The sequence below is a fragment of the Hyposmocoma kahamanoa genome, unplaced genomic scaffold (assembly GCF_003589595.1).
Source record: "Hyposmocoma kahamanoa isolate Upper Pololo Valley unplaced genomic scaffold, ASM358959v1 92, whole genome shotgun sequence".
Taxonomy (NCBI): Eukaryota; Metazoa; Arthropoda; class Insecta; order Lepidoptera; family Cosmopterigidae; genus Hyposmocoma; species Hyposmocoma kahamanoa.
In genome coordinates, this window is record NW_020654748.1 from 6,374,641 (window position 1) to 6,388,880 (window position 14,240).

General features: G+C 35.0%; 1 protein-coding gene across 1 annotated transcript in view; it reads right to left on the reverse strand.

Moving 5' to 3' along the window:
* Positions 1-11,350, reverse strand: part of LOC113236522 — a 96,345-nt gene extending 84,995 nt beyond the window's left edge. Inside the window, exon 1 of the mRNA XM_026472631.1 lies at positions 11,100-11,350. The gene's annotated coding sequence lies outside the window, so the exon portion shown is untranslated. The remainder of the gene's footprint in view (positions 1-11,099) is intronic.
* Positions 11,351-14,240: the final 2,890 nt, after the last annotated feature.

Sequence of the window (14,240 nt, forward strand, 5' to 3'; positions counted from 1 at the left end):
CCGGCCCAAGGTAACCTGTTTGTCTATATTTTGCCGGATACATTTCGCTGACCTTAGTAACGTTCAACAAATATACATCGTTTTCATTACACATTCAATGAACGTTTCGATATTAACGACAAGACACGATAACGAAATGGTAATGAACCTAAACGTTTGGTAGCGCAATATAAATAAGATAGACGGCAAATCTGCTACACCATTCTCTTTCCCCATATATTGTTTTATTACATCACATAATGTGATGACGAAGTCGTGCAGTGTCACTTGGAGGTTTCAATCGCAAAGACCCGAAGATCATTGCCACTGCGCCTTTCACCCTGAGATTTAAAGTTAACAAGTCCCATCCCATGTGCCTGTAGTTTCACTAGCACGTACATATCTGGAACGCGGTAATGGTTACATTACATTGTTTGGCGACAGAAATAGGTCTGGTACCAGTATTTACTTCCCAAGACTAACTCTTTCCTTAGGAACTCTACTGCTACTAATTACTACAAAGCACAAGCGTTATTGAATAATGTTAATTAGAATAATTAAAATAATAAAGAGAATTCGACTCTGTTTTCATGGGAGTAAGAAAACTACTTCAATTTAGCGCCATATGTCTTGTTTATACCGTAGTACTAACACATTTAGGTTTGATTCCAATTCTTTGTCGTTGCGTATCGTGTCGTTTTATCTGATGTGCAAAAAATATTATATTATTGAAATATATTACTTATTTTCGCTCACATGGAAACATCTTGCATGTCACGCAAGATCCATTTGGAGTGAAGAATTGATGAGTCACACGTCACAAGCTATTAAAGACTCAATTACTTTTACCCTACCACCCTACATACTGTTATTTTATATCTAATGTGTGATATTCTCTATTTATATTGACGTAACAACAAGGACGTCGAGAACTTTCTACTGAAGATCGTCGAACAAACCAGTACAGTAAAAAATATTTGCAATTCACGGAAAAAATATAGGGGCAGAACGGGCCCCCGGGGTAATTTCCACTTTTTTTTAAACATTTTCTTTAATATGATATTATTGTTTGTTCTTAATGATTTTGCAATTATTATGTACCTAAAATAATCAATATACATATGTATGTTTCTATGACTAGATTTCTGTTCTTTTCTTTTACACTTATTTGATGTTAAATATTAGGGGGCTCATTCTGTCCTAGTTTGCCCTACTACACAACTATTTTTTTATCACTTCATTATATTACAGTTTTTTACACCGTATTGTTACTACTAAGTCGATAACGTTGCACTCACTAACTTGTCGCGAGTATAACAAAATACTACTAAAACATTTTTTATCAATCAAAAACAACTTTGTACCCTTTAATAATTATTATTTGAAAAGAAAACTCGCATCGAACCGCGTACCCTATCATTGTCTTCATTTATATACGTATATAAATAATATTTTCTATTTTTTTTATACATTTAATAAATATACAAGAGGCCAGCAACGGCAACATCCGGAGCAAATAGTGTACAATTTAGAAATTTTTTTTTTTTTCGTTTAAAGTTTCCCGTACTTACACACTGGTCTTAATTACACCACTTTACAGTACCATTGCCAATGCAAAAAATCAATTTATACCCGTATGTATGTAAATAGACAGAGTCGATATCTTGATAGAAACATCATTAGTCACATCGTTAAGCGTGTTCAACCTCGGCTTTTTAACCACACGAGCTACAATCAATCATAAGCTGAGGTAACTTTATACGAGCATTTGTTCAGGAGTTCTGTCGTTTAACAAGAACATGGAAGCTTTTTAATAGAGGTGGTGGTTTGTGAATGGAGTTAGGCTGGTTATTCAAATAATGACATCTTTGTTCTTTTGATATTTACTAGAATATTTACCTTCGTCATTGGTACCTTATTTCCTTTTGTGAACGGTAAGATCAGGCGTAAGAGGATTTTGAGATTAGAATTTGTATTGCTACTCTAATTAAGCCGAACCTTCAGTGCGATCGTAGTATTTCCCTGAAGACTGTTTACTAGTCTGCACCGTTAAGCACATAAGTAACAAAAATGCTTAATGGTTACCAGAAATAACGTTTACTTGAATTTTCATAACCTCAAAAGTAATATTGAGAGGATTTTTTTTTTAAACCTAACTTAATCTAACCTAACCGAACCTAATTGTGTCTTTGCGATAAATATTCAACATATCCTAAAAGAACAACGGTTTCGTTATAATTAGGTTTTCGGTGTAATGAAAATTCGAATAAACGTTAATTCGGAAAAAAAATTCGAGTTTGATCTTAAAAACAATATTCTTAGTATATCAAAAAATAAAGTTTATAATTCCGTGATGTTTATAATGTGGGAAGAAATGGGAAGAATGATAAAGTTGAAAAAGACGAAATAATTCAGTAACCTGTACTTTGTGAAACAAAACAAAAACTATTTTAGGTTCCGCAGTTTTCCACCTTACCTTAAAACCCCATTAAAATCAATGGTCCATAAACACAAGGACACAAAGACTACACAACATCGCCAATAGCTCCTAAAGAACGATGCGCCATTCGGTTTTGTTGAGAGTCTTTACTTCAGACAAAAGACTATCGACGGGTCTCAAGCACCCTCTTTCAAATCAACACCATACGCATTGCGATTCCTTTTACTAGTGGCTTCTCAAGGGAGTAGTTCAGGAACAAAAGAGCCGCTACAAAACTTGAAAGTTCAGCTCAAAACCACTGACATAAGTTTCGTTTTCGCCAAATGTGCAGACATTTGGAGCACTCTGAACGTATGGATAAAATTGACCACTTTAAATGTGTCCATATCCTTCATTACTTTGACCTTTTTAATTGATTTTGACACTGATTGTACATTCATCGTCTCCGTTATATAAGCAAATACGAAAATCGATTAAACAACAAATTATAGGCACCCTCTTCGATGCAAAATACGATGCCTACAAGTAGTATCACTATAGGAGGTTCATTGGTGAGCGGAATATTATCATACAAAATGTATTTTTCCGTCACTTTCTTAACACAGTATACTAACTTTTACTAGTTGTCTACTAAAGCAGCGATCCTTCAAAGGCAAAACGTAATCGACTCTCTTTTCAAATCAAGTTAATTATAAACAAACTTGGGCAGATCTCCAACGTGTTGTCCATCACCATGTTCTTGATGGACCTACACGAGGTACAAAAGAAAAAAAGAAAGAAAAGAGCAATGGAACATTTCGCTGAGCGCTTGTCGTGTCCCATATTTTCTAAGGAGATGATACGCCGTTTATACGGCCCATTTTGCATGCCTCATATGAATTGTTATGCACTTTGTTCGTGTAAATATAAAGGATCGTACTTTGTTGGTTTTATCCCATTGTTGCTTTTGGTTTTGTCACTCAAAGGAATGAGAATAAATTGTCGAAGATCCATTTTTTAAAATATACGTTTACACTTTAAGTAGGTAGATGCTACCTTTTCTAAAATATTTAAGTTAGAATCGATATGTTACTTATTACTTGTCATGGCAAGAAATGTATGAAAGTGCCTTTAGATTGTTTCTACTCAAGTCCATATAAGACCATTTCTACGGTAGGAAAAAACCGTAAAGGGTCCAAATGACATGATCGTGATGACCAATCGACTCCATCCACCCGTTAGAGATGACTCGAATAGAAATGTGATCCATTTCTTGTATAGTAAAAAAGAGACGACTTTTCAGCTCAACATTGTATTGCATTTTGATGCTAAAGTGACAATATAGACGTGTTTAATAAATTGCCTTGACCGTTTTATTTTATATTTCTTATAAATTTTTATGACAGGAAGTTTTATATGAAGATGACTATACACAGACCTCTGCAAAATTTAGAGTATATAATTGTCTGTAATAAAATTATGCATAATATTATTATATAATAAAATTACAGTGTCATGTACGTTATAATTAACAACCAATGTACATGTGTTATAATATCTATACGTACGTATATGTTGGTACGCTTGCGTAAACGACGTGTATGTATATAATAATCAGCCGTGAAACTAAGTGATTAATCCGAGAATAATGTTAGAAGTATTTACTTGGTAAGAAGTTCGTATGGCGAAGCCCAAATAGTTAATATCGAATATGAATCTATTTAGTAAAAGCCTAGCCAACCGTAGAGTCACGCTTGGAAAGTTGGAACAAAAAGCTCGAGGACAACTCCCACTAATACATCGCAGCCCGATAATGGCTCCCTCCCCTACATGCGACAAGAACAATCGCAGCCAGCACCGTCAATCAATCTCATTTGGTCATTTGCCACCAAGCCGCCATTTTGGAAGAAAAAACTAAAAAAAAGTGGATAGTTACTCTACGTGACATGGAAACTGAAATCAGGATGGAATCTCGAGGGTGCTACAATTTCAAAGCCCGAACGAAGGCGTAGAGGGATAGTTCCTAATTACAGCCTGTCTGTTTTGTTCAGATGTCTTGCGCTTGAAATTACAATCGACGTGATTTCATATAAGAGATGATTTCTGAGTGAATGATAGGTGCCACAGCTTACCAAAAATAGTATTTCTAGTTTTGTGTTAAATATCATATCACAGTTACCTTTTACGCATGTATTAATATTGTTAGCAAGCAACTACAGTCATTAAAATTTTGCTGCATGTCAGCCTTGAAACAGACTGTGAGGAATTAATTTCGCGTTCAGTGGATATTGACTGCGTTGTTCAACAACCACTAGCTCAGTCATTTGTAGCCTGACACAATGATAGATGACCAAGAGCTAGCAGCTTATTGTTGTGCAATGTAGAGAATGGAAGACTGAAGATATTTCAATGTAGCGTAGGTTGTTAAATATAAATCATTTTCTTTGCCCATCGGGGAGTCATTTTTTATATGAGAAGTTTCTGCTCTGATTCGTACAACGAGAAATCAATAAAATCGAATGTGTAAATTGCGAATCTTTGTACTGTTAACTGTGAAAGACAGAGCCTTTGGGATGACTCGAATATATACTTAGATACAAAATTAGTTACACGTTTTAGGAGAAATAATAATATAGGCACGTTTTCAAGAATCGTCGGAAATGGATATGTCAAGCAAATAAGTTCATTAATATAATTTACTTGGCGTAAAACATTTTAGTATTCGCTTAAATAATTATATTATTTATTCACGGAAATAACATTTTGGTGATATAACGTAGGTACATTTTTATTATGTACGAAAGACCTTTGTCTATCCACACATATCATCACCGTTTCCAGGTCGTGGACGGACCGTGCTCCGTCAGAGGCCCAAAAAATTATCGGTATGTACATTTTGTATGAACTTGTTCATACATGTCCGTGCGGAGCTTCGTGGCGCGCGCAGATGCAATTTATTAATGTTTTAAACATAACACATGTTTTAAACAAAACATGGTACATGATAGACATAACGTTTACTGTTTTTCCTAAGATCTATTTCCCCACTAGTGTAGTCACTGAACCGACACTCTGATACGAAAACAAAATGATGCCTGAGGGGAATAGATGGACGGCTGCAGCCTATTCACGATCCTGTCACGTCACTGACGTAATAGTAGAGCTCCTTGTGAAAGAGTTCGTCCAGGGAAGTATTGCCACCTTACCTATTTCAGCCGCCAAGCTGTAATGTCAGCATTACCGTGATCCCATTTTGAAGGGTAACAACAGTGCTGGTGAAATTACAGGCACGTGGGACTTGTCAACTTACGTCTCAGGGTGACAGGGCGCAGTGGCAGTGCCCGTCAGATTTTTGCGATTTAAAGCTCTGAGTGGTACTACAACTGTTACGGATATGGCGTGTAGCTTACCATCAGGCGCACGACCAGTTTGTGCTGTCACTTGGTATTATAAAAAAAATATATAAGTGTGTGATTAGAAAGCCCTTGAGAGGTGCATAGCCTCGGCACGGCCACGGCCCTATTACGTCCACGGCGCTGATGTGTGTAGATAGAGACCTTACACGATTCTCTGACTCCTTACTTCACAAGTTTGCTATAATTGAGTGCTATGAGGCTATGTTGAGTGTGTGCGTTATTTATTTAATTATTAATACAAAAATCACAAAGAAAAATTCCTTCGATCTTACGTAACTTGAACCTGCGTGTGTATGCCAATTTAGGGCCACTTGTATCTTAGGAGTCAGTGATCCGTTGTTAAATAAGAAATTGTTGAAGTCTTTCGGTACCTTTAAGGAAATATTAAGGGAATCGGGTGACATTCCAAGGTTTCGTTGGCATGTTATGAGAGCGTCGCACAAAAGGTGCCTCGTGGCGTGCCCTAGCATTCTTACGAGGACCCATAATCTTAAACCTTGAGTTCGCTATTTGTACCCAATTCGTTTATTCTGTTTTTGTTTGTTCCGCATATGTATCTGCGAAGCGTGGAAATTTGGAGACGGTAAGCCGATGTAATAGATACGCAATACATGCAAAATATTTTATTTTCCAAGTTCAAGAATATCTATGACAAACCGATTGTTGTTATAAATAAAATTCTTATCATTGACAATAACTAAAGAAAGTATATTGTTGATAGTTGAAATACTTACTAATTACTAAATATTTTTAGGTTGTAATTGAAATAGAAATACAATTGTATATTAATATGTAAAATAATACAACTGCCCAGCCCTGTCTACATACATATGTTTTTGTAAACCTTCGACGCGCAGTAAAGATTTACTTTACGAATTACGAATTAACATTTAGAGCTTAAAATGACATTGAAAACACCCGGAGATTAAAGAGCAATGCAAATGCTGAATACTGCTTACGACATCGGCAATATCATGTCATAGACATAGAACATTTCATTATTATTACATATTCTAATGTAACACTGTAGTGCTATGGTGTTAATACACTTCATAATAAAAACCTCTTGTCTTCTCATTCTTGGCACTTGAGAAAGAAATAAGGAAAAAAATGTTACTTGGTGACTTTGGATTACACGTGACGAAATGATAACAAAAATAAAAGAAACTAAGGATAAAACACAAAATTAAAACTATTTTATGTAAAATGTTACCAAAAATGGTCTCAGCTTTTTGTAAAATTTAGATAAAATCGACTCATCCGTAAAACAAAGTTCTATGTGCAAGACTATTTGTTATCATAACATAGTACATTGTGTTCGTTATTCTTCGCTGTGGATATCAGGTCGACCGTTGTTGGATTTTATATTTCCAAAACGACATAAGATATATAAATTCTCAAAACACCTTTACATAGGCCTTAGATTGAATAACGAAACTATTCTCGTCACGTACTTATTACATTCTCGCTATATAATCACATCGGACTCTGTTCTTCGGATAAGTCGAAATGTTATAAGAAGCCTTTGTCAATGATAGGTGGTTCTTATTCCAAGATATATTTTAAAACCAAACAATTTTCTTCGGATTTAAATCGCGTTTTTTTTTTCAAACAAACCGAAATTTTGCAGTATTTATTGGTCTCATAGTCACGGCGGCTGACTGAGTAATACGTAATTTAGATTCCCAATTGTAATTTGCAAAAATGTGAAAACCATACCAAAAATTGTATAATCTTTTTTATTTATATAGCAACATGTATTTTTTTCCGTTTTAGTATTTTATAGGGTAAGTGTAATTTCCCGCTTTTCTACTTCCTATTATTATAAAGATGAATCAAACACAAAGAAAAAACGTTGAAGCGACAAACGCCGGCCGGTTCATTTCCAGTCGCATCTTTGGATTCTTTCTTTGTGTTTGTTTGGTCTTTGTATCAATAATAATAACACAGTAGTGGAGTATTCTTACAAACACCTTTCCTATAAAAAAAGTCGACCTCATAAGTTTGTGGAATTACATTTATTTGCCAAATTTCCAGTAAAAAAGTATTATTAAAATCGGTTCACAATTAATGTCGGAGTAATCGCGTTACACACACGTAAAAAAATACAGTCAAATCAAGAACCTCCTTCTTTTTTAAAGTCGGTTAAAAATAGATGAATTTCGTGGTAGTAAAAACATCATGATATTCAATAAAAATAAAATATTTTCTCTTCTTGTTATTTAATTATCTATTCGTTACGGAATTATTAATTACATGTCAACTTGTCAAGCCGTTATACATTCCACTGCTGGACAGGGGTAGTCTTTAAGGAGCTGGTTTAGTGAGTTTGTCTGCCTCGCTAGTCCAATGCAAGTTGGGGATGTCATATCTTTTTATTTTGATTTATTTTTATTTTAATAGTAGAAATTACAGAAACAATTACCTTGTTTTCAAACAATATAATTTTATAAAGAAACAGCAGTAAATCTGCATTCCAATTATAACTGTTCACAGCGTTCAGAAAACTATAGACTATGCGATCTTATGAATAAGATCTTATGAAGAATTTTAAAATAGAAGAAGGTATAGGTCAAATGAGTCGTTTAATGACGGACTTTTTGAATGCGGGAAGGCTATCACGAAATATATCATGGTTACAACAAATATCATTATATGTTCTACACATTCGGTAAATTGGACTATTTGCAAAAATATTATCACTTACGAATGGTTGATTAGCAAATAATTGAGATCGGTGAACTGAACGAGTTGACACCCTTATGCAGATCTTATCCAGTAATTTGTCACCAAATCCACCATTAACTATTTTGTGCAATGTACATAAGTCACTGGTAACTCAACAGCGAGCAAGGGTTTCTACCTTAAACTTATTGAGTATGCTTTCATAACCCAACAATTTACATCTCAACCCAAGTCTACTGCAAAGCATTCTTAGAAATCGACGTTGAACAGATTCTATCTGATCGATGTGTGTTTTGTACATGAGAAACCAGACCGATGAGCAGTATCCACGGTTGCTCATGCTTAAACGGCTTTAAGGGTCGCTAACCTTTTTTGACATGCAGGTTTTTAATCATGATGTTCTCCATCATAAATATTTAAAAGCGTGTTTGATTTCCATCTCCTTGTAGGCCTAACACAAGATTTACTAGCAGCAGGGCTCTTCTTTCCTTTCCTATTTCTGCCGCCAAGCAGTAATGTCAGCATTACCATGTTCCGGTTTTGAAGGATAAGATAAGGTTGCTGGTGAAATTACAGGCACATGAGACTTGTCAACTTCTGCCTCGGGGTGACCGGCGCAGTGGCAGTGTCCCTTAGATGTTTGCGATTTAAAGCCCTTAGTGGCACTGCAACTGTTATGGACAGGCATATAGCTTACCATCAGGCGCACGACTTCTTCGTCTCGTCACTTGATATTCTAAAATAATTAAGAAAAGCAACAGGGCGTGACATGTGCGAAATACGTAGACATAATGCGCGAGATACTGTCTATAAGACACTGTCATGCTAGCCCTAATAATAGAATGTGATGATGAGGTTGACGATTAGCTTTATAATGTCGATTCAGTTTAGCCTTGAAAAGACCCAAATTATAGCGTTCAGGGAACAAATCTGCAGGCAGGGGATTCCACTTCAATGCCGTAAGCCATATAAATGTGAAAGCGTAACGCTTCGTTGAAATCTTGGGTATATCCACACCAGCCTACGTCTAGTCCCTCAATGACAGATATAAATAAGTAACTTAGGAATTAAGGTCATAGGTCATATAAAGCCAAGAGATTCGAAATTCAGAAGTACCTGCTCTCCCACTGGGCTATTAATTTGAAATATATATAAACAATTACGCAAGAAAATTTGTTTTCCATAACGCAATAGCATTTGGACCCATTTTAATTTGTTTGATACATTTAGATACGGTTCAGAACATTGCTTAATCGATTTAATCCTCCAGTTTTGTACCAATTTAGGATTCACATTTGATCTCACAATACTTTGATGTTTTTAACCAAGTCTTTTAGAAATCGAGACAAAAACGTATCATATACGCATGCAATTTATATAAAATGCTTCATAAATAACAAGAAGCTTTGAAAATAACATAATTTTTCCGGCTTCTAATTGCGCATATTTGTTTTTAAAATAAATCAACGTTTTGGGTTTTATACAGGTTCCATGGTCACGGCTGATTGAGATGATAAAGTCATCAACCGGTTATGTCCAATGTTAAAGCTAACCACTCTATTATTCACTATAGTTACAAAATTTACTAATGTAAATATTTTATTTTTAATTTACCAAAAAACATTCCATTTTACGCTACATATGTTTTGCAAAAATATTTTATTTTAACAATATAAATTTTACAATAAAATCTTCAACCCATTTATACGTCCCAATGTTGCGCACGGGTCTTCTCTCAGACGATTGTTACGGCCACACTCCGCCACGTTCGCTGGACCAATGAAGGTTGGGGACCTTCATCTTTCACCTTTCATCACGATGTTTTCCTTCACCGAGAAGAAAAATTCCGAAAAACTTAGCGATGTAAACCCGGATTCTAAACCACGGCCTGTGCTTGAGAGGCGGCAGGTCAAACTATTAGACTATCACGGCTTTAATTCAATAATTTTTACTAAATAAAATTTATTAATAGTTATATAATCGCGAAAACCTAAGACGAATTATTATATACAACAAGAAGCTTTGTTATTTAAAACAAATGTATAATGGTGCACAGTAAGCAAATAATACATTACGTAAAAAGATAAAACGTTTTAAATGTTTTTATGTAATACGTACCCCTAGAATCATTTTGTAGAGTTTGATTCATTCGTTAAATTACAGTCACGTACATTAATATGCAAACACGCAGCGAAATTATAATCAAACAATGTTCCGTATAGACATTTTATAATATTGTTCTCGTATCGTATTGTTAACATAACCTATTGACTCTTACAATAGTAAGAGTTCTCAATTTTGTTGCATTATGTCTAAATTTTATAATTTATATTGACGTTTTTATATCGCTACACGCACTCGTAAAAATGTTGATAAAAATTACGAATTCAGGTACTCAAACAATGGATTCACAATTTGTCTACATTATTTTACCAGTACATTATTATATGGGCAATCGATTTAGTTAATGGCGAAGATAATTTACCGCATTTACTTTCATTGCGAGATGAACACTTTAACATAGGAATTAAGTTAAATCGTTAGAACTAGTAAAGTAATTATTGTATCTATTTATTATAAAACTATGGTTACGAATTTACCATCAAAACTCCGCGAAAAGTTTCAGCTCTCCAAACTTGTGCAGGCGACAACCAAATTCACTTTCACGTTCGATTAAAAGGTGTTGTGAAAACTTTTGCGTACAGGATGTGTTTAGTTTGGTGAAGTTATTTAGTGTTTTGGGAGGCGAGGTTTTGGAAGCGAGGGTGGTTCGCGCGCGGCGGCAGCGGGTGGCGAGCGGCGGCGGCGCGGCAAAGCACGGTAAGTGACGGCGGCCGCCCCCATGGCACTGGCGGGCGCGGGCCGGCGAAGGCGACGCGCGCGCCGCGCAGCCCGAAGAACGCGGCGTCGTCGTCGCTCCACGCCCGCCCACTCGGCTGCAAACTCCGATTTCCGTAGCTAAGCCGAAGCTTTCCTAGATTGTGTGGCCTTAGTGAACATTAATTACACCCAACTTAGTCTGATTAAACCTTGAGGAATTATCCGGATTGACAAAATTAACTTTTAACTCAGATTTATGGCATTTCAAGCGCCGACGATTGGACGAATGGAAGCCATGTTGGGATTTTTTAATTTATTCACTTTCCTGAGAGCATTACTCAAACATAACATTATTAAATCATTGCATCATATATTTCTTTTATCTTCTGTATTTTTACTTAATAGGTCCCTATCTACACTTTAACTGAAAATTATTGCACCGCGTTTAGTAAATTAATTTCATTGGAATCAAAATATGAAAGAACACATTATACAGAAAAACAAAAATTTGACAATTTGTTATATATTTACAGTTACAATTTGTAGTATATTTGTTATTTTCACCTACGCAACTTGAAAATTATGTTTCTTAATAATTAATTAAATTAATAACGTCAACCTTTTGACCTTTATGGATTCACACGTAACTTTCATGTGAAATAAAGCATTATTAGCACATGGTGTTTCAACCATTTTCTTAATATAACTTCACAATATCAGACCGTTGTTGTGCGTATTTGTGTTTTAACACGTTCACTATCCGGGTAAGTCCACTGGAATATGAGTGAAATAGTGTTAGTGTGTATTTTAATCGCTGATTATATTTAATATGGATATATTATTTTGTTATTTTTGAAAAATTACACCTCTGTAAGACTATCCAATTCACAAGTTTAAAAAACCAACATCGTGTTAAATAATAAATACATTTAAGCGCAATAAACAACTGTATGTACAGTCAGCGCGCTGTAAGTAGCTCATAACACACATAACAGCTGACGCTTTTTAATATCTAAGTAACAGAAATTAATAACAAGCTATTTGGATTTAAATCCATTAGCTGCTTGTTTCGGAAATATTTAATATTCAATATTCAACGACGTGAATAATAAGGTATAAATCTAACCAATATTTGAATAATATATCTAGCTATCTTTGTACATTCAAAGTGATTAAGACAGTAATTAACATTGGTAACTGGTCAGCTATTTCTGATGTTGACCTTTACTATTACGCAGCAACGAAGGGACTATATAACACTATTCCCACCGGCTTGCTTTTGAAATTAATTCTCTAACCTAATAGTCGGTGTTGGATGGAAAAATGCTTCGCATTGCAACATTTACTTCCTGCCTTTTACATCGACTCACCATTTTGAAATATTCTTTCGCCTCTGCTTCTACTTCGTCATATTTGGACTTCCTGTTCGGACATCTCCTGTTCAGTCTCTTCCGATCTATTTATTCTCTGTCACCATTATCAATCTATAAATAATGTGCCGCATAACAGCCTTCTCATACGTTTATGCGGTCAGTATAATGTCTCATGTGATACGTTGTAATCATGATGGAATTTTCCATGGCCCGAAATAATGTGAAATGTCTTCCTCAGATCGCTTATTTTTGTTGTACACCATTATTTACATCATTACCTATCTCGTCGTTACTTTTTTACGAAAAGATGCCCTTTTGAAGTCTCAAAACCAGTCCCCTGGTGTGTCGCAACTCACGAATCATCGAATAGAAAATTGAATGAATGAATGAATGAATCATTAGTTGTCTTACTATTTTAAAGTCAAGAAATGAGCCGTTATATACATGACAATACATTCAACCTGTTGCTTATTTTACACCCAAGAGCATTTAAGTACTTTTGTCACTGCAATTTGTTATGAGTCCCCTGGAAAAAATGTGACTCCAAAATTGTCACAAATAGTACATATCTTCGTGCAATTTTGCTATTCCGGACGATCATAGCACGTCGTGAAGTTCGCATTAAACTGTAAATAACACTGCACGCGTTCAGTTCGTCAATGCAGTGCCTCAAAGGTAAAAAATTTTGTCGCTAACAGTCAAACTTTCAGTTCCCTAGTGAGTGTTTTCTTCAATAACCAACCTCAGATTGTCGGTATCTTAAGTACAGACATAATAGTCATTTATCGCTTTTGTGCTTACCTACAATATTCATTATATCAACTCTTATTACTACTTTACGTATTTATTTGTTCATTTTTCCCGCAACACAATAGTTACCTAGTGCGGGGTATAGTAGTAGTAGGGGCATAGTGGTAGTTAACTAGTGCGGGGCTATGTTGTGTGCGTTATTTAGGTACATTACAAACTTATTACTAAATAGTCAACAACTGGCAATTCTTTGCCTAGTGGCAGATCATCTGGTAATCAATCAATATCATTGAACTTAGAGTAGGAACGTATATATTTGTAATGAGAGTTCTAGTTTGAGAACGTCTATAATCTCTTATTTAAACTTTAACACGAAATATACCGATATTAAATCCAAGAAATAAACCTTCAGGATTATAATAATAAATGATACGGTCTACTGATTGAAGCAATTCACTGAAATATTAAACAATTGAGAAAAATCAGAGGAAAGATCATAAAAAAACAGTTCGCTGTACATTTGCCCATTCCTTTCTTTAAACGTTCATTGTAATCACGAAAGAAAATAATTTGTTTCTGAATTTTTTATCGAGAATTTTGTAAGAAGTTCTATAATTAATTGTAATCCATTGTTCAGAAATCTACGCACAGTCAAGGACTCTAACATTATGCCGAATATTAAATTTTGCTGTCCAAAGACTTAACACAAATTAACAATAATAATTGGAATTCCCCAAGCCACAAAACGTATTATTAATCTGAATCTCGAATTGAACACAGCGTTAACTAAAACGTACC